The sequence below is a fragment of the Gracilinanus agilis genome, chromosome 5 (assembly GCF_016433145.1).
Source record: "Gracilinanus agilis isolate LMUSP501 chromosome 5, AgileGrace, whole genome shotgun sequence".
Classification (NCBI taxonomy): domain Eukaryota; kingdom Metazoa; phylum Chordata; class Mammalia; order Didelphimorphia; family Didelphidae; genus Gracilinanus; species Gracilinanus agilis.
In genome coordinates this window covers 279,798,155-279,805,551 of record NC_058134.1, presented here as the reverse complement: position 1 = coordinate 279,805,551, position 7,397 = coordinate 279,798,155, and positions in this window count along the sequence as shown.

Here is a 7,397-nt window from a genome sequence, read left to right as displayed (position 1 = left end):
AGAGAGAGAGAGAGAGAGAGAGAGAGAGAGAGAGAGAGAGAGAGAGAGAGAGAATGAGAGAACTTTTTAATAACAGCCTAGGGAGGGATGAATTTGAGATTCCAGTCCTAAGTGAGGTAAGGTGATTCTCTCCTGTGTAGCTCCCAGAATTACTCCATTACCTAATGCTGACAAATAAAAGCAATATCAGAAAGTTCAAAGACAAGGTCAACCACAAATATTTATGACAAATAAGTTTAGACCCATTAAATGAAGTCTTTGTCAGAATTTTTTAAAAGGACACAATACAAATTCCTGTGGCTAAAGCAAGGGGTGAGATAAAGACAAACAGTTCCTCATATCTATTTTTCTCTTAGCCTTTCAGCTTTGAAGTGAAAGTCCTTGGTTGAAATGAAAAAAAGTCAAATATCTCTTCAGCTTTCTGTTTAGATGGAACTTTTTATGATCCCTTGTGGAGGCTTAGGTTTGAAAGGAGGGAACTGCAAATGTCATTACCATGGACTGCTACAAGCTTCATTGTTGCTCCATTTGTCTTTGGGACTCCCTTCCTCTTCTTCTTCTCTTCTCCTGATTATCTCTGGAGAGATATTCAAAACTCTTGTATGAGGAGTGGGAAGATCCCTGCTCTCTAATCCTGAACTCATGTTAGCTCATGTTTTCTCCAAGAAGAAAGACAATTCCCTAGATATTTGTATCCAGTCCAAGCTTTTCCAGTGTTATTGTTATTGTATAAATAGCCACATTCCAAGAGAAGAGATGGATTCAAATTCCATTTTGACACATATTGGCTATTTAAAGTTAGATAAAGAAATTAAGCTTTTAGTCTAGACAACTCTCTAAGACTATAAATTCAAAAAATAGTTACTGATCCATATTTGTAGAGAAGAATGTCAATGCCCAGAATTCTCAACAAAGAAATCAAAGGTTGATTATATTTTAAAAAGTTTAAAAAGGTAAAAAAAATTCAGAACAATGAAAGTTTAATTTGTTTTCAAATTGTAATTAAAAATGGAACTCTTTGCAGCCATTTAGTTTATGGGATATACTGCTCAACCTTAATTTTACATACTCAGTTTATCACAAAGGACATCTATCAATACTCCCAGTCACTGGAATGCATCAAAAATGGATTATATCATTCTATTTATCAGTAACTTGTGTATGCATTTCCTTCTCCTTCTGGGGGTTTATCTAACCTTTAGTATGGATGTGGGGAAGCTTCTTTAAGGGTCGATATCATATGGTTTCATGAGGATTTAGAGAAATTTTAGAGCATGAATGAATTTTAGGGATCATCTATTATAGCTGTCTCATCATATATTTAAATAACCTGAAGAAAATACTTTCATGTAATTTCTGAAGGGCTTCTGGATAGTTAATATTTGTTCATATAATGACAAATATCATTATTATTAAAATTATACCTATAGTAACAACTACAATAGCTATATTATTGTAAAATGTTATTTATTATTAACCACAGTGCTTTGTCACTTTCAAAATCACTCTATGTAGTTGATAATACAAAAACAATTATCTCAATTTCAGAGATGAGGAAACTGAGCCTCTTAGATTTGGGCAGAATAAATATCTATCTGTGTTCCCTTCTCCAGTCTGGGCAGATTAAGCTATTTCTTTCCTTAAAAAAAAAAAAAAAAAAAAAAAAAAAAAAAAAAAAAAGCTATCTCCATGGATTTTATAGGGTACTGAGGCCAGCTATTGATATGGCCTCCTGGATTCTTAAGGACTTGAAAAAGGTAGACAATACCTGGGTGGCATTTTAAAATAGGAGTTTATTTATGACTTCAAATAAGGCAGCAATAAGCATTATTAATATCAAAAGATATAAATTTATGAACTAAATAATGCTTAAAGGTACAATCAACAATGGAGGAAAGAATCACTGAGTATATGTACACTAAAAGGCATAATGTTTAAGTTAATAAAGGAAATAATACACAAATTCCAAAGTGAATTAGAAAGTAATGCCATATTAGGAGACAAATATTTTTCTTCCAGAGTTGCATAAATTCAAGAGAAAGAGAAATAGGAATGAAAACAAAGGATTAAATAAGCTATTGGAACTCCTAGATTTGATGGACATGTGATGATATTTGAATGGCAATATTAAACATTATACATACCACATAATTTTTAAAAGGCTGAAAATATCAAGGCTATAAGGAATTCCTAAACAAAGTTGTGAGATTTTATTCAATAAAAAGACTGAGGGGCAGCTGGGTAGCTCAGTGAAGTGAGAGTCAGGCCTAGAGACAGGAGGTCCTAGGTTCAAACCCGGCCTCAGCCACTTCCCAGCTCTATGACCCTGGGCAAGTCACTTGACCCCCATTGCCCACCCTTACCAATCTTCCACCTATGAGACAATACACCGAAGTACAAGGGTTTAAAAAAAAGACTGAAATAATAAATATTTGACACAACAATATAACTGAATAAAGAAATATTAACCAAAAATAGAGAAATTAAAAATCTAAAAGACTATAGAACTCATAAAACTAAGAGCTGTTTTTCCTAAAAAAAAAAAAAAAACAACTAACAAAATCTATCAAATAAGTATCTGCCTTTACAAAGAAAACAGAGAAGAAAATTCAATTACCCATAGTTTAAAAAATATTAAGATTAGCTCACAAAAGAGAGGAAATAAAGTGAATTATCAGCAAGGCAACATGGTTCAATGGAAATAATTCTGGATTTGTAGTCAGGAAAACTAGATTCTAATGCCCTATATGTTACTTACTATATGTTTGATTTTAGATAAATTACTTAATCTCTCTGAGTACAAGTTTCCTCATCTAAAAAAATGAAAAATGAGGGCTAAATGGCCTCTAAGTTGCCTTCCATCCCTAAAACTATTATTTTGTGATTAAAAATTACAATATATCAATCAAAAAATCCAAAGAAAGTGGATCACATTAAATGCGCAATCTAACAAAATAAGAAATAAAAAATAATTGATACAGTGTTAAACAAAGACATCATAGTAAGTATAAATAATATGGCAATATAAATGAAATGATCACTAAAAGATTGTTGAGAGATAAGAAATAGGAAAACCAACAATTGTCCAAGAGAACAAATTATATAACAAACCTCATTTCTCATGTCAGAAATGTAAGGAAACTGGTAGAATTTTGCATATGTTTTCAGACAATCACCATATTGAGTGTTTTTATTTAATTGCTAGTGCTTGGTTCAAGGGAGTGTTTTGTTTTTGGCTGAAGGCAGCCAATAGAAGAGTGATTATTTCAGAAAAAAACTATGGTACAAACAAAGTACAAAAACAAAATGCATGTTTAATCAGCCAAAAAAACAAACAAATAAATAAATAAATGAGGAGACAGAATGAGTATCCACCAAATTTCCATGCCCAAATGAATTATGTATTTGGCTACACAATTAAGATGTATATGTTATTATGGAACTATCTATGATTTTGATGAGTCATGAAGAACTAGAAAAGTGATAAAAGTATATATACAGAAACGAAAATTGCCCTAATTTGTAAAATTTATGGAAAGTGTTTGTTTCAGAAGCTATGGACTAATAAATTAAATTTAAAATTCTTGCAAATTATGGACGATTACACAGATATTGTGTACAATTTTTTAATTAGACATTTATTAATATTCATTTTTAATCTGTTTACATACTTTATGCCCCTACTTTACCCTTCACCCCCTGCTCTCCCCCCACCCATGGCCAACGCACATTTCCACTGGTTGTAACAAGTGTCCTTGTTCAGGGTCTATTTCCCATTCATGTCCGCCTCAGTCCATGCATTCAAGCAATTGTTTATCTTATATGTTTCCTCTCCTGTAGTCCTCCCTGTGAATGTGGGTAGCATCTTTACCATAAATCCCTCAGAGCTGTCTTGTGTCATTGCAGTGCTGCTGGTACAGGAGCCCATTACATTTGATTTTACCATAGTATATCAGTCTCTGTGTACAATGTTCTTCTGGCTCTGCTCCTTTCACTCTGCATCACTTCCTGGAGGTCTCTCCAATTTGCATGGAATTCCTCCAGTTTATTATTCCTTTTAGCACAATAGTATTCCATCACCTGCATATACCACAATTTGTTCAGCCATTCCCCAATTGAAGGACATCCCCTCATTTTCCAGTTTTTTGCCACTACAAAAAGTGCAGCTATAAATATTTTCATACAAGCCTGTTTATCTATGATCTGTTTGGGGAAACTCTGGAACACTGGACAACTTCTACACAGAGAAAATCCAGACAACAGAGGAGGGAAAACAAAAATCCAAACCTCCCCCAAAAAATGAAAGCTAGTCACAAGCTATGGAAGAGCTTAAAAATGAAATGCTGAGGAAGATGGAAGAAATATGGCAAGAAAATAACAGTTTAAAAAGCAGAATTTCACATTTGGAAAGTGAGACAAGTCAACTGAAGACCAAAAATGACCAGATTGAAAAGGAAAACCAAAAAATTATAGCTGAAAACCAAAAAATTATAGCCGAAAACCAAAACATTAAAGCCAAAAACCAAAACATTAAAGCCGAAAACCAGTCCTTAAAGGCTAGAATCAAACATTTAGAAACCAATGATCTCTCAAGACAACAAGAAAAAATAAAACAAAGTCAAAAGACTGATAAAATAGAAGGAAACATGAAATATCTCAATGAGAGAGTGACAGACCAAGAAAACCGGTCTAGAAGAGAAAACCTGAGAATCATTGGTCTTCCAGAAAAGGCAGAAATTAATAGAAACTTGGACTCCATACTTAAAGAAATTATTCAGCAAAATTGCCCTGAAGTTCTACAACAAGAGGACAATATAGACATTGAAAGGATCCATAGAACACCCTCTACACTGGACCCAGAAAAGTCAACACCCAGAAATATAATAGCGAAATTGAAGAGCTTTCAAGTTAAAGAAAAAATCTTACAAGAAGCCAGAAAGAGACAATTCAAATATCAAGGAGCACCAATAAGGATCACACAGGATCTGACAGCTCAATGCTAAAAGACCGCAAGGCTTGGAATACAATATTTAGAAAGGCAAGAGAGCTGGGCCTTCAGCCACGAATCAACTACCCAGCGAAACTGACTATATACTTTCAGGGGAAAGTATGGGCATTCAACAAAATTGAAGAATTCCAAGTTTTTGCACAAAAGAGACCGGGACTAAATGGAAAGTTTGACACTCAGCCACAAATATCAAGAGAAAGATGAAAAGGTAAATAAGAAACAGAGGGAAAAGAAAGAAAAATCATAGTATTTTAAGCTTGACTCTTTAAGGGCATAAATAAGATCTAATTATCTGTATTACTAAGTGGAGAAATGCTATGTATAATTCTCTGTAGTGAACTCTATACACTATTATAATATTCACTATTATAGCAACCAGAAGAATAATTCATAGGGAGAGGACAGGATACTAAATGGTCTAAGAAGACATGGGGAGGGGTTGGGAAAGAGGTGGGGAATAGTAGGGGACACCAAGAAAAATCCAAGTAAATAAGAAAAATAAGATATTCTATTACACACAAAGAAGGCATGGGAAGGGGAGGGGATGAATAATATCATAAGAAGGAGAGGAAGAGAGCATAATCAAACCTTACTCTCAGTCTAATCAACCTGGAGAAGGAAGAGTAGCTTTATTATCCATCCGGATAAAAAACTCTATCTAACCCTACTGAGAAAGTCAGAAGGGATAAACCAAAGGGGGAGCAGGGGAGTGGGGAGGCCAGAAAAGGGAGGGGAGAAGAAGGGGGAGGGAATTCATTTGGTCTTTAAAAAAAAACAAAAATAGGTGAGCAACAAGGGAGGGGGCAGAAAGGGAAGTCAATCAAGGGAGGGGATAAGGGATACCGGCTCAAAGCAAACCACTGGTGTAAAAGAAAATAGTGTAATAAGAAGGAGTGGGTCTAGGGGAGGATACAAAAAATGTCAGTGAATACACAACTAACAATTGTAACTCTGAATGTGAACGGAATGAACTCACTCATAAAATGGAAGCAAATAGCAGAGTGGATCAGAAACCAAAATCCTACCATAGGTTGTCTACAAGAAACACATATGAGGCGGGTAGACACACACAAGTTCAAGGTTAAGGGTATGAGCAAAATCTTTTGGGCATCAAATGAGAAAAAGAAGGCAGGAGTACCTATCATGATCTCTGACAAAGCCAAAGTAAAAATAGATATGATTAAAAAAGACAGGGAAGGTCATTACATCCTGATTAAAGGCAGTATAAACAATGAGGAAATAACACTGCTCAATATATATGCACCAAGTGGTACAGCATCCAAATTCATAAAGGAGAAACTGGTATAGCTCAAGAAGAAAATAGATAGTAAAACCATAATAGTGGGAGATCTAAATATTCCTCTTTCAGATCTAGATAAATCAAACCAAAAAATAAATAAGAAAGAGGTAAGAGAGATGAATGAAGTCCTAGAAAAATTAGATTTAATTGATATGTGGAGAAAAATAAATAGGGACAAAAAGGAATACACCTTCTTTTCAGCTGCACATGGTACATTTACAAAAACTGATCATGTAATAGGGCATAGAATCATGGCAAACAAATGGAAAAGAGCAGATATAATAAATGTAACCTTCTCAGATCATAATGCAATAAAACTAATAATCAGTAAGGGCACCTGGACAGGCAAATCAAAAACTAATTGGAAATTAAACAATATGATTCTCCAAAACCAAATTGTCAAAGAAGAAATCATAGAAACAATCAACAATTTCATTGAAGAGAATGACAATGATGAGACATCCTACCAAACTCTGTGGGATGCAGCCAAGGCAGTACTCAGGGGGAAATTTATATCCCTGAGTGCATATATTAACAAATTTAGGAGGGCAGAGATTAATGAATTGGGCATGCAACTCAAAAAATTAGAAAGCGAGCAAATAAAAAACCCCCATATGAAAACTAAATCAGAAATACTAAAAATCAAGGGAGAAATTAATAAAAACAACAGTAAAAGAACTATTGAATTAATAAATAAGACTAGAAGCTGGTATTTTGAAAAAACAGATAAAATAGACAAAATACTAGTCAATCTAATAAGAAAAAGGAAAGAAGAAAACCAAATTGACAGTATTAGAGATGAAAAGAGAGACCTCACCTATAATGAAGGGGAAATTAAGGCAATCATTAAGAACTATTTCACCCAATTATATGGCAACAAATATGACAATTTAGGAGGTATGGATGAATATTTACAAAAATATAAACTGCCTAGATTAACAGCAGAAGAAATAAAATACCTAAATAATCCCATATCAGAAATAGAAATTGAACAAGCCATTAAAGAACTCCTAAGAAAAAATCACCAGGACCTGATGGATTCACAAGTGAATTCTATCAGACATTTAAAGAGCAACTAATCCCAATACT